The sequence below is a fragment of the Peromyscus californicus genome, unplaced genomic scaffold (assembly GCF_007827085.1).
Source record: "Peromyscus californicus insignis strain IS unplaced genomic scaffold, ASM782708v3 Scaffold_16__1_contigs__length_79575227, whole genome shotgun sequence".
Lineage (NCBI taxonomy): Eukaryota > Metazoa > Chordata > Mammalia > Rodentia > Cricetidae > Peromyscus > Peromyscus californicus.
Window position 1 is genome coordinate 54,349,657 of NW_026294458.1, and position 14,877 is coordinate 54,364,533.

At 34.7% G+C, this 14,877-nt stretch overlaps 1 protein-coding gene across 7 annotated transcripts in view; it reads left to right on the plus strand.

Moving 5' to 3' along the window:
- Robo1 (roundabout guidance receptor 1) overlaps positions 1-14,877 on the plus strand; it is a 1,006,112-nt gene that overhangs the window by 381,897 nt on the left and 609,338 nt on the right. The window lies entirely within an intron of this gene.

A 14,877-nucleotide genomic window follows, 5' to 3' on the forward strand; every position in this document is an offset into this window, starting at 1 on the left:
TAAGCTTCTTGTTTTTCCCAATGCACAACAGACCTCATCAGTCGAAAGCTCTACACCTCTTACTTTTGAAACACATCCCTTATCTTCCACTTCTCCTATCACTTCCCTTCTTCATGTTCTCTCTGAATCTTTCTTGGACATTGCTCTCAACATTTCCTATCAGGAAAGCTCTTCAAGAGAAGACTCTTATCGGTCTCATTCACTCAAATTAGTCCTGGGTACATATTAGATGATCAGAAAACATTTTGATTGAATGAACAGTTGGATGGATAATGAGGATGCTTCTATTTTGGGGGCCCGTACTCAACTTGCTTGTAAACGTTATCTTGAATGTCCTTATTCTTCACCATCACCATACCTTCAAAACAAGATTTTACCACCCACAGAAATTCCTCTCTGAAAATTTCTGCCCAACTAAATATCTGAATTGTGATAGCCCATGCTATACATATTTAAATGTGGGGCACATTAGAGGTTCTAAAAAGTAATTTTTTTTAAAACTCGGGGTTGCCTTTAGAAATTGATAAAATGTGTTTGCTGTACATTGCTTAATATCTTGATAGTTGTTATAAATCATGCTTGCCTGTGCTTTCACTTAATATACTTTCCATATAATTGTTTTTGATATAATATTTTAGAGTGCATGTGTTCAAATATATTCATTGATCTTAAATGTTTCATCACTACATGCATACATTTTAACTGTTACTTATTCGACCATTTTTCATTCAACAAGTGTTCATTTATTAATACTAATGACCTAGTTGTTATGTAATTGGTGTTTCAATGTTTAGAAGAAACGGCTAGAAAAATATATGTAAGTGCATACCTACACTATGGTGTGACAGTGGAAGGAGGAAGGGTTCCCTCTGATTGTTAATAAAGGGTTCCCCTACCAGAGGCCCATATGTAACCTGACATATTCACAGGAGCTATCCCAGGAGGGAAGAGAAAAAAGCCGTCTTAGGCAGAGAGAAAGTGAGTAGTGTAACTTTAAGAAGTTTTTAACAATTGCTTTATTTTGCCGCTTGATATTTCTATTATAGAAGTTTAGGCAAACCGTATTAGGAGGGCAAGCAGCTTCTGCTCCAAGTTGGAGTATTTCACTTGGTCAACTCTGTTTCAGTGCCAGCTAATGAGTGAGCGTCTTACAGGTTTGGCAGTTGAAGATACCACCAGTTTTATGACTAGTGTGATAATATTGTGCCCCGGTTTGATGAGCTAAAATCCCCTTACGAAAGAGGAGAAAAACTAGCGTTTAAATTCCATGGAAACACCCATCTGTATATATGTGTGTATGAAAGAGAGTGATAGAGAAACAGAGACAGGGAGACAGAGGAAGAAAGAGAGAGAGAGAGAGAGAGAGAGAGAGAGAGAGAGAGAGAGAGAGAGAGAGAGAGAGAGAGAGAGAATATAAAGAATATATAAACTATCCAAATTGCTTAGTGGACATTAATGGCTCTTACACATGAGAGCTCATGTCTCTACATTGTTTCTTATCCATTAGGTAAGTAAAATGGAGTGCAAGGTGCTGCAGTGTTACACAGGCGTCATCAGACACTGACTGTGTCATTATTAATTTCTTCCTCCCCTGGCAATTTTAAAGCCAGTAATTTTCAGATAACACACTTTCCTGAAAATATTTGGATATATTTATATCTGTATTACTAAAAACATGCCATAAACACCTACCCAACAGTGTGGAACTGAACTATTCCTTGCTAATGATGCTCTTTTGAATATAGCAATGTAAGTGGGGATGGATCTTTTGCTCTGTTTATGGAAGCTTTTTGGTACTGTGTCTCTTGCCAGAGTAAACACATCTGCAGCTTATAGTCAACAGCATCTCAGGAAAGAATAGTCTCAAATTTTGTTAAAATGCAGGAATACTGACATTTTTTTTTCTTCCATGGATTCCCTTGAGACTTCACAGACACATTTTTTTAATTTTCAAGTTTGCTTCTAATAAAATGGAGAAGGGTGGAGCTGGGGAGGCTGCCTGGTGGGTAAAGAGACTACTAAACATGCAAGAGGACCTGAGCTTAGATACCCCAAACCCACATTAACACAGCATGTGATGTGGCAGCTTCCGTATCCTTCAGCACTGGGGTATGGATACAAATAGATCTCCGGGGATCATTGGCCAATCTATTCAAAGTTTACTGAGAGACCTCTATCTCTGCCCCAAAGGGCATTCACACATAGAAATCTGTAAACACAGCACATAAACTTTCTCTCTCTCTCTCTCTCTCTCTCTCTCTCTCTCTCTCTCTCTCTCTCTCTCTCTCTCTCCCCGTGCCATTATCCAGTGTCCTCACAGCCTTTATATAATCAATATTAATTTCTCATAAATGCTGTTGTTCTAAGAGTTATCCCAACTCTACATATTTGTTAAATGTTCCTGAAACAGTAATAACCTTTATTTGGTTATTATGTGACTGTAGTACGTAAATGAATTTAAAAGAACTACCAAGTCGCTTCATAAGTACAATGATATCCATCTGTTCCCTAAGATATTACATGTACTCTGAGACAGGTAGCACACTAAATGCCTAAAATACCAAGATGAATGTGGTATTAATCCTGTCCTCTGGGGAAAAGTTATAATACTGAACAGTTCCTTATATTTTTTTCATTTATATTAAAAACAATACATTCCCTCTGGGTGAGTATAAAATCCAAAACATTTAAATAATATGCATTATTTTAGATGCCTTTTTTCACATATTTGGTTTATCTATTTGGAAGAAAAACCTATATCCTTATGACAATCTATATATTACTAAATAAATTCAATTATTTTGAAAGTGGTCAGTATTACAGAAAAATGAGGCTAAGTATACTATAGCTCATCCTTAAAAGAATAAGAATTAATGAAATGCTACATTGTATTTTGAAATAAGTAAGAATACTCAAAAGGTTAGATAGTAGATATTTATGTTGGCAAAATACCTATTTTGGAATAATATTTTTATTTATTTATTATTCCTTTAGTCTATACTCAATACTTATTTAATTTCTCCCATGCTAATGTGGCTGTATTAAGACACTGGGGATATCCTCCGAGTAGTTAGATTCAATGGTAGTGACCAGGATAGGCTCTAAGGATAATTCAGCTGTGTGATTCTCTAAACTCACACAAAGATGTAAAGAAGCATGGTAAATGTCCAATCAGAATACATCAAGAAGTTATCTTTGACTTGACTCAGACATGACCTGAGATCAAAGAGTAACTTTAAACCAAAGATTATACGTTAAGAGATATAGAAATCCAAACCATCAAGGAGGATGTTTTGACCAAATCCCACTGAATACAGTCATCAATTAGCACAGTAAAATGAAAATCACAAAAAAAACCGGCATTCTGTGTGTGTGCGTGTGTGTGTGTGTGTGTGTGTGTGTGTGTGTGTGTGTGTGTGTGTGTTATGGAGTCACAACTTCAGACGTCACAAATATATATAAATGTGTTTTTAAATTGATCAATTTTTTTTAGATTTATTTATTTTATAAGATTGAGTGTTTGCATGCATGCATGTCCAATGTGCCTGTAAAGGTCAGACAAGAGAGTGGGATCTCCTGAACTGGAGTTACAGGTGGTTGTGAACCACTATACGGGTGCTGGGAATTGAACTCAGGTCCTCTGTGTTCACTCACAGTGCTCTTAACCACTGAAACATCTCTCCAGCCTCTTAAATACATTTTTGAAAATTAAAAAACTATATATACTGCTTAAGAACCCTTAAATATCATTTTATATGCAAGGTCAAATTTTAGTACCAGAGTTCTGGTATCTCAAAATCCATATTTATGTATATAAATGTTGAAATAGTAATAGAACCAGAGCATAATAAAAATTCTCATATTTGTTCATGATTTGCTTCCAACTGAGTGAAAGATGTCAGTCATCTCCAAACTGAGAGGCACTAGAAAGAGACTTTGCAACGGTTTACCTCTGATTATTTTTCTTTGCACAAGATTATATTTTTAAAACTCATCAATAAATTTGGTTTTGTTTTTATTTCACAAACAGGCAATGACTATCATTCTCTCAATTCAGCCTAAATCTGATTTTAGCAACTGTGACATGTGAATCTTTAATTTGCTTGCATTCTTAAATGCCTGGATGGCGCTTAACAGAATTCTGTTTTGTTAATGCTTGCATTCTTACATCATGACAAACAAGAAAATATTTGGTCATATCAAATTCAAAATTATACTCAAAATAATAAACAGATGTGAAGGATGATGAAGTTACAGGAGATGCTATAAGTAATGTTACATGTAATGCAATGCACATGTGAGTTATGGGTAACTTCATAATAAAATGAATATTCAAGTTAAAAAAGAATAAGACATAATAATTGCAGAGTAGACAAATACTAGAAAATCCTAAAATCATGCAACTTGTAGGCACCTTGAAAATTTGTTTCAGGGCAGTTTGAAGTAGGGAATGAAAACTTAATAACCCTTCCAATGTTAATATTTGAAATGAGTGTTTTCAAACAACAACAAAAGAGTTGCTTCAACCAAGGCAAGACAAAACTCTAAGTGATTAATTTTGTACAAAAGATTTCCTCCATTGCCTCTACTCCCCGAGCAATCTGGTCTACATCAGCAGCCCCTATTCTTCCATGATCTTAATAACATTTGTTATTGATAAGGTAGTAAACTCAATCACAACTTTGGTCAATCGAAAACCCTCTGTCGACCTGAAGCAGCTCCTCATCTGCTCTGGTTCACTTTATTGCTCAAAGGTACTTGTAGATTTCTGTTAAAAAATGAGTTCAACCCAGAACCCAATGACAAGACTAAGTGAAACCATCCCTAGGAAGAACCCAGAGCCATTAACGTGACAGAACACAGATTTTGTGTGTATTTCTTTGTTTCATATGTAGCCTCTCAGAACAAAGTCCTGTAGAGTACTTTATAGAGATGGAGAAGTTCTGTCATGCTACTAAATTATTTGAAATAGCCTGCTACAACATACTAAAATGGAAAACTTATATTATCCTTTTTTTAACTGAATGAAGCATATGTGGCTAGTGGATGCCATCCTGGGTGAAGTTGAGTATATAGACTTCACTTCCTTCTTTTCTACCCTCAAGAACCATAGAAACAAACAAACAAAAATGTACATGAAAGAATGTGTTATAGAAGAATCTTCAAAATACATTAGAGGTGCATTCATTCTATATAATATGGGCAAGTAAACCTCTAAATATTCACTCATTATGGCAGTGTGTAAATAAGGTATCTGAAGTTGAACTGTTTGGCTACGTAAATGAAAAGTTTATATTCACTTTGATTAGAGTACTGTGCTTAGGACACCCTTTCAAACAGAAGACTATGGAAAGACTATGAATTCAGATTGCTGAAGTCATTCATGGCTGTTGAACACCAACCAAACAGAGCAACTCGGCTTTGGGTAGTGATTTATTTTATAGCAGGTAATAGTGTGCTGTAAATTTTATATTAATACTAATATATCATTAGTAGAAAATGAACCTTGGTGTTGATTGGAATGCCCATGATTAAACGCATCATCTCTGTTCTCATACACTGTGAAATGTTTAGGGTTCCTTTTTTCTTTATTAAAAATTTTATTCATTTTACATACCAACCATAGATCTCTCTCTCATCTCTCCTCCCACTTCTCTCCAGCCCAGTCTTCCTCCCCCCCAACCCACCCTCCTTCCTGTCCTCAGAAAAGGTATGGCCTCCCATAGGGAGTCAAAAAAGCCTGATACATTCAGTTGAGGCAGGTCCAAGCCAGTTCCACTGCAGCAATGCTGTGCAAAGTGTCCAATCATATGTAATAGGCTCTAAAAAGCCAGCTCATGCATCAGGGATAGATCATGATCCTTCTGCCAGGGACCCCTCAAACAGATCAAGCTACACAATTGTCTTGCTTATGCAGAGGGCCTAGTCCAGCCGCATGCAAGCTCCACAACTGTGGCCTAAAATTCATGAGTTCCCACTAGCTTGGTTCCATTTTCTCTGTAGATTTCTCCATCACAGCAGCATTATTCATAGTAGCCAGAACCCGGAAACAACCTAGATGCCCCTCAACCAAAGAATGGATGAAGAATTATGGTACATATACACAATGGAGTAGTATTCAGCAGTAAAAAACAATGACATCATGAAACTTCCAGGCAAATGGATGGAACTAGAAAATATCATCCTGAGTGAGGTAACCCAGACTCAGAAAGACAAACATGGTACGTAGTTACTCATAAGTGGATACTAGATGTAAAGCAAAGGATAACCAGACCACAGCCCACAGCTCCAGAGAAGCTGCTAACAAGGAGAGCCTAAGAGAGATGCACGGATCTCCCCGAAAGGGGAAAATAGATGAGATCTCCTGAGTAAACTGGGAGTGAGGGGGCAATAGAAGGTAGGGGATGGGGCATGAAAACATAAGGGAACAAAATGTTTAGGATTCTTGAAGCAGCTAGCTACTTCCACAAAGAAGAAAGGGGACGCTCACATCAATATTTAGTAGCTGAAGGGATATTTACTGTTGGCTGAAGGTTCATTCCCACATGGGAATGCTTACAACTGAATTTCATAATTATCACACTGCAGAGTAGGATGTGATCATGACTTCCATTCATTTTGCTCTGGTCTAAGCAGAATTCTTACAGATACAAATTACATGTATTTGAGCACTCACTTGCTTCCATTTTGCTTCACACACAACTTCCATCATTCACCAGTAAAAAAATATCTGTTGCAGGAAACAGATGTGTGGAGAGCTTCCAAGCCAAGAGAAAAAAGTTTATTCACATAGATATGCAGAGATATGCAGATAGTGGTCCATAAATGAATGTATTGATTTACAAAGGTGTATTATACGTAAGAGCATTCTAAACATTAAGGAGGAAAATAGTAACATTTTATATGTTTATCAGAATCCTTGCACACATTTTTAAATTACATATCCTTTTTGACATTTTGCTATTTTGTCATGGATTAGTATAAATGCACGTTTTGTTATATCAAAAAATATGAATATTATGATAACAATACATAGTATCATTGATTAATAAGGTTTTTAATTCAACGAAACTATTCAGAAAAACAATGACCTTAGAATACTTTATTTACAGGCCAATTATGATAGCATATAATTTTAATGTCTGCACTCCAGAGATAGAGAAGGGCATATCTCCATAGGTTCAAGACTACACTGGTCTACGTAGAGAGTTCCAGACCAGCCAGAGTTATATATAGAGCCCCTGTTTTTAAAATTTAAAAAAGCATATGAGATAATTTTTCTAAAAGTTGACAGTTATTCTATGCCATGATATTTATATTATAAAACCCATTTACATATTTGTTCTGCATTTGAAGAGAATATTTGAATAAGCATTGATATATTTTATTAGTATTATATTTCATTTTAGTATTATATTATATTTTATTAGTATTATATTTTTATTAGTATTATAACAAAATAACAAATTATTCTAAAAGCTCTTTCCTCATCCTCTTTAAATTTTTCTGTTATCACTAACTAAAATACAATATGTATCCTTCATACAACTTAGGACAATGCAAATAATTGTTTATATGTGATTTTTATGTATTAACTTCTATCTCCGTTCTAGATACTAAACTTTACTAAAGCAGGAGCTAGGCTTGCTTCAGTAATGTTATATCATCCTGCTTTATCCTGGACATGGCATATAAAATCTACAAATATCTTTTTGCTAAAGCCTGGTAAAGAAACTCACTAAAAGCATGATTTTCAAATTTGGAAACTCGATTCAACTCCTCTCTCCATTAGAAAATAGACATACCTCTATCCAAGTAAAAACATAATTTAAAAAAATTATATGTTCCATTTACATTGATGATTGAAAAGATAATATATTATCTTATTTGATAGTCTCAAAACTTCTGTGGGGTTTATTTTCTTTTGATAGAAATTTGGATTTTATAGCTTCATTTCTTTAACACTTAAAAAATTATTGTAATAAATTGAGTATGTTATAGGTATATAAAATAAATTAATGCTTACAAATGCATCTTAAATTTAATGTTTGCTTGTCTCATATAATTTTTTACAGTTTTTCATCGTATCTCAGATTTCCTAGACATACAATATTACCTAAGAATATAACAAAAATATCCCTAAAAAGAAGAAATTTCTCTTCTCTCAAACAACTGTTCTTGACTGGTGAATTTAGAATTATGTAGTAAAACAGAACTCTGATTACAAAAACTCTTTATGTCTCTGTTATGCTAAGTTTTCTAGGCCAATATTCCCAGTTATCCAGACAAACTGACATCCTTCCAAAGATAGATTGGTTCAAGTTGGGTAGTACTTCTAGTGAGAAATAACTACTTTATGCCTCATAGTTTTAAAGTAGAAACTCCAGCACTCAGCTAAAGTTTTCTCCTTCTAAGGTGTGCTCCTGTGCCACTGTTGCTAGGAGACCTGCAGCTTCAAGTCATTTTCATCATCCGACCATGAGCATCAAGGTTCCCAGAAAAGACATAACCCAAAACAAGTTACAATATATGAGATTATTACTGAGTACTGATTACTTTTTGCCTCTGAAATGCCTTTTATTCTATGTTATTTATGTATTTATTTTTGCATGTATAACAAGAAATCCTACCTCTCATTGTTGGTACTGTGTTTATCAGCCAGGGAAAATGTGATTCTGTTTTCATAATTGAAGCAACATATGATCTTAGAAGATTTTAGGCACACATGCAAAATAGAAAGTAAAACTTACAATCTACAGGAGTACAGTATGCACTTATGCTTGCTAAGCACATATAGCATTATGGTCCTTGATAGAGACCATAATGGGTAGAGAAGGGCTATTTCAAAACCCTTAAACACCTAATATCTCAACCCTCATAATAGGTGTAAATGTAGAATACTAGGGTTTTTTTGAAAAGTTTCTTTCTTCTTGGGACCTTAAATATCCTGAGAAAAAAATAATCCAAAGCTAATATAAAGACAATTAAATGGATAAAGAGAAAGACATAGATATGGCAGAAATATAAATTATAATAAGCACAACCAAATAATGCATTATAATGAAGATATGAACAGAAAATAGGACCTCCAAAATTTTTTAAAGATATATTTGAATTTATAAAACTGAATTGAGGTAGGGTGCTTCATTTAACAAAGAAAGGAACATATGTGAAAAGGTCCTGTAGTGAGACATATTTGCCATGTTAAACTGTTTCCAACTAATAGAATGTGGCTGTAGCACAATGAACTGAAAAAAAAATGCACTAAACTTCCATAATCAAAGCTTGGTACAAGCTTACAGTTACAAGATGCCAGCTTTGTCATTGTTGAAGTTAAAACCATTATTGCTTGTATGGCATGTATGAAAGCCTGGGATTAGCCAGTGTCTGTAGCTGTCATCTGGACAAAAGATGGTTTGAAAAGGGGAGGAAGTGCTTAGAAAATATGAAAGTAGAAATACAATAACTTCATAACAAACAGGATATAGAGAGTCAGAGAATTTAAGCAATTAAAGATGACTAACAGGTTTTTTTCATTGTGTTTTGTGGTTTTGGTGGTGGTTGTGTGGATTTTTGTTTGTTTGCTTTGTTCTGTTTGTTTATTTGGCTGTCACAACCTCATAGACGTGATATTGGTAGCCATTATTTGCTTTATCTATTGGATAATGTCTGTACATTGATTTGTAACATTTTAGTTAAGAGGAGAAAGAACTTGAAGTACAATACAGTAAGAAGGGTTGTACTAGACTGCAAGGATGGTAATGGAGAACATAGTATGAAATACCAGAATCAAAGGCCTTGAGCAAAAAAGAATGTCGATGGGTACACTGGTGGAGAGACTTTTATTATAAGTGTGTGTGTGTATGTGTGTGTGTGTGTGTGTGTGTGTGTGTGTGTGTGTGTGTGTGTGTGTGTGGCTTTTTTGTTGTAACAGGAAAAGGTTGAAAAGACAGGAATATAGGGTCTTGTGGGACTGGTTTCAAGAAATAAAGGTATTCTCAAATAGTTGAACTCAATGTTCTCCAAGAGTTGAAGATAAACTCCTAAACTAAGAATACAGATTAAAAGTATTTATAAGAAAATCAAAGACATTGAGGACTTGGAATCAATACCATTGAAGGGTATTGAAGAAATCCTATTTAGAAAGTGAACTAAAGTTGCTTAATAGCATGGAATGTCTCTTTGGAATCTCGAATTTTAAGCACTACCACTCACTAAAGCTAGAAAATCTTTCACATTGTCACTGATCACTTGATTCAAACTATGACTTTTACCATGACTAGTATCATTTAATTTGATGGATTTCCCCACCTTCAACTTTTGAGGTTGAATTTCAAGGTTTCCCTCTTCAAATTCCCAAGAGGCAAAATAAATTTATATCTTATTAAATTATATTATGCGAACATTTCTTTACCATCTATTCATCAAGTGTAAAGTACATTTATTCTTCTGTATTAAGAAAATGTTTGCAAATAGGGCCATTTTAAGGGAACTATTACTGTTTTTTTAATGACCAACTTTTAATAGTGAATCCTATTAAATTCTATTTATATTATATAGATATAGATAGATAGATAGATAGATAGATAGATAGATGGATGGATGGATGGATGGATGGATGGATGGATGGATGGATGGATAGATAGATAGATAGATAGATAGATAGATAGATAGATAGATAGATAGATAGACAGATAGATATTTAAGTCTTATTATTCCATCAGCATTCTCTCTTATGAAACATTTTTCTTTTTAAGGACAAGTTTCTTCATGACACAGCAACACAGTGACTCAAAAACCTTAAAACAAAAAAAATTATCTCATTTTGTACATGTCAAATCCATGTCAGCATTTTTATACTGAACATTTCAATTTCTTAGTATTTCAAGCTAATGGGAGACCAGCACCAATGTTAGGAAAGTTTAACTCATCTACCAAGATACCTTCCCTTCCCATTGTTGCTTTCAAACTTTACTTATGTAGGTTTGATAAGTACCAATCCAGGTCCCTGATAGAACAATGACTTGAAAGAGAATTAAAAATCTCCACAGGGAAAAAAAAATATCAAATGTTCTTTTACTTAGAGACTGCCTATGTTACCAACAAATGTTGCTTTTCAGGACATTTGTATTGTTTGTTTCATTTAACATTATTGGGGTTGTTGTGTTCTTACTCAGATGGAAACAGTGCAGCATTTTAACCAAAGAAGCATTTTTCTTAGAATATTCAGGTCCCATATAATTAAATAGAACCTTTTTTTTTCCTCTGACATCAAAACTTCACATTTGTCCAAAAAGTTCTTTCTAATTCTCAGTAGCATTAACACTATCCTCCAGGGGTCAACTACCATAGGAAATAACTCTGGGGAATTCTACTCAACTCACACTCAGAGCAGGTAGAAGGGTACTGCTTCAGTGAGAGATTGTTGGGCTTATACGGTATTCTAATCAACCTGTATTGACTATGTTCTGGGTCTGAAATGAAATACCTCTTCTCTTATACAAAGGGAAAATCATAAGTAACATTTGAGAAAGAATTACAATTTTAAATACCACAGCAGCCTAGCCAATCAGATAAACAACTCACATTAAGCAGCCTCATACATATCTATATCTATTTATGTAGATAGATTATATGTAGATATGGATATAGATAGATGATATCCATATAGATATGGTGGGATGAAAATTATTTTCAAAATATTTAATACAAACTCAAGAAAGTGGTTTTCAAAATACAAAATGGAAAACAAAAACATATTCATAACAGGTTTGAAAAAATTTTATTGTATTTATACAACCCATTGTTTTTTGTTTGTTTGGGGGTTTTTGAGATTGTTGTTGTTGTTGTTGTTATTTTCCCCAGCTAGCCTTATTCTGTTCAGCTATTGGCCAATCAGCTTCTTTATAAAAACCAACCACAGCACCATATTCACACAGTGTATAGGAATATTCTACAATGACTCTGTCTTAAAATTTCTTATTTAAAAAATGTACTAAAAATGATAGTAGGGTCGAAGTCTCCGCTTGCATTCTAAACTCATCTGAATCTAGGGTTTTTTTTTCCTTTTTTCCATTTTATTATAACAAAGTCTCTCTGTGTTTGTTTTATTATTTAAATAACATTTTAAAATTTATTTTACATACCAACCACGGCAGTTTTCCCTCCCTCCTCCTCTCCCAGTTCCCCCCCCCCCCCGCCATTGTTTCCCATCTACCCCCCTCCCTTCCACACCTCCTCAGTCTCCATTCAGAAAGGGACAGTCCTCCCATGGCACATCAAGTATGCAACACACTTTAAAATTTTAACACTACTTACTTTTTATATCAACCATCAGTTTAGTCCTGAAAAAAAAGTAAAATGAATGTTACTGGGGCTATTCTGCATAATATAAAAGTGGGTCTTTGAATAATTATATTTTGACCTCCTTTTTATCAAAATAACAAGGTAACATTTAAAAAAAAAAACTATCTTGTTTCCTGAAAGTAATTGAATCCCTAAAAGCAACTACAACTCAAACAGATTGACTCAATAATTATTCAGGTCTATTCAACAGAGAAAATTTCATACGGAATAGGCTGCAAGTGATGGCAGTTTTAGACTCTAAGGATTGTGGTGCTTGATTTCTGCTCTGTGTCTCTCTTTTTTAAAGATTCGTTATTTTATTTATGTGTACTTGTGTATGCCTGCATACGGTATATGCAGGTGAGTGCGGGTGACTGAGGAGGCTGGAACCATCACATCTCCTAGAACTGGAGTTCAAGGTGGGGTGAGAACCTCATGACGTGGAGGCTGGGCACTCAAATCCTATCTTCTGAAAGCACAGCAATTGCTCTTAACCGTTGATCCCGCTACTTTTATTTTGTCTTCTCTATAGCAAATTTTCTCAAGCTAAATATAGAATTGAATGAACATCATTTTAATTTAGTAGAGTATATATTCATGAGCACATTTTAAAATTTATTAGATTGAACTTTATCATGCAACCCAGATGGAGATTTTATTGACTTTGAAGATCAAGCTCATGATTTAGGGTTCCAGATAATTCAGTGAACTATAAATGAAAAGATAGTTTTAGGAAAGGTTGAGATGGTATGTAACACTTCAGTTACATTGCTCACAGTTAACAGAAGGCAGAATGGGTCTCAGTAGTGTTCTAAGTGACAGCTGATCCCAGAAGGCTGTCTAGTTCCTCTGATTCCTATTTCAAGAATGTCTGAGAAGCTCCCGGTGACTAAAGAAACATGAAGGTGGGCAAGCAACACTTTCTTACTTGTGCTAGGCCATGATTTTCAATAGGTAAGGCATACTAAATGCATTTTAATTTACCATGTTTCCAACTTACTATATTTTCATCAGACTGTGGTCCTGGTATAAGTCTAGGCATTTCTCCACAGCCTCCGTAGAATATTGGATTGGGGGTTGGTTTTGACATTTTACAATGACAAATTCTGTGCTTGTCTGTGTTTGCATCTCCCTGTGGGAACTGAATATTTAATATATAAAAACACTAGCCTGGGGAGCTGTGTAATTGAATCCCAAACTGTACTTCAAGCCAAGGTAGTCATTAATTTGTGGAGGAATTCACACTGAAGCTCTGTATCTCCCTCTGTACTGCTGAGACATGACACAAAATATTAATGTTAGTATGTACAGTATTAAATTAAAATGTTTGTGAAAAATTTGGTATTCAAAGTCAAACTGAGATGTTTACAATATGCCTAAATCAGTTCAAGATGGGGTAACATGGAAAAACAATATGAAATAAATTATATTTTAAGGTTTTAAGTGGAGAAGCAACACAGTAAGTCTATATATGTCAGCCTCATATTTACATACCTGGTCCTAATTTTAGAATGTAAATAGATATTTGCTTGTGTTTATGAAGTAAAACATATTTCACATATGCACACTACATTCTTTCTGAGGAGAAAGTATTTAATTGACAGCATATAAGTCAAACATCAAATGTTTGAAATAGCAACCACAAAGATAAAAGGAAGTCAGTTGTATGTCTAAGAAATACAGTAAGGGTATAAAATTAGATATGCAGAGGAAATTTTTTCAATTTAATTTGGCATCTGGTTGAAGTTGTTGCAGCTAAATGTTTAAAGATGGTAAGCACATTTTAAGAAAGAAAGAAAAAGGCAGTTAGAGTGAGAGAAACAGCCTGAAGGCTGAAAATGAACTAGTATCTACCTAGAGTTCTGATTATGTCCTTGTTGCAAACCAACATAATAATTGATGTGAACTTTAACCTCATAGCTTTAACAAGATAGCAGTCTGAGAACAAGTGGCTGCATCTGCATCCTCAACTCTCATTCCAACCATCATATATGGCTTAAAAGAATTAGTGTGTAAGTACTCTGATGTAGAAAAGGAGCTTTGGACCATAACGTTTAAAAGGAAGGAAGGAAGGAAGGAAGGAAGGAAGGAAGGAAGGAAGGAAGGAAGGAAGGAAGGAAGAAAGAAAAACAAAACCAGGATTCTGGTGTCAATTGTACAGTGCCTTGTCATATGACCTTGTGGAAGTCAACCTTATCATCCAAAGCCCTTTTCTTATTTCTATGTAATAAAGGACACATTGTTTTTCTAGCTTGTGTCTAAAGATGATTATGGAATCAAAACATTGAACAGATTTTGAAAAACTCCTATAAACTAGAAGCCAGCCATTCAATAAAGAAAAAGTATTGCTCTAGACCAGAGTAACTGAACTTGGACCAGAGGTAGAGAGGGTTACATGATGAAGTGGTATGGACCAAGAATTCACTGCAGGCCTATAACCAGACTGGCAGAAAGAGTGGCAGGTTCCAATTTATATGACTATTTCAAGGTCTGCTCATATACTCCATCCCTGCCCCCGAGTCAACTTCAATT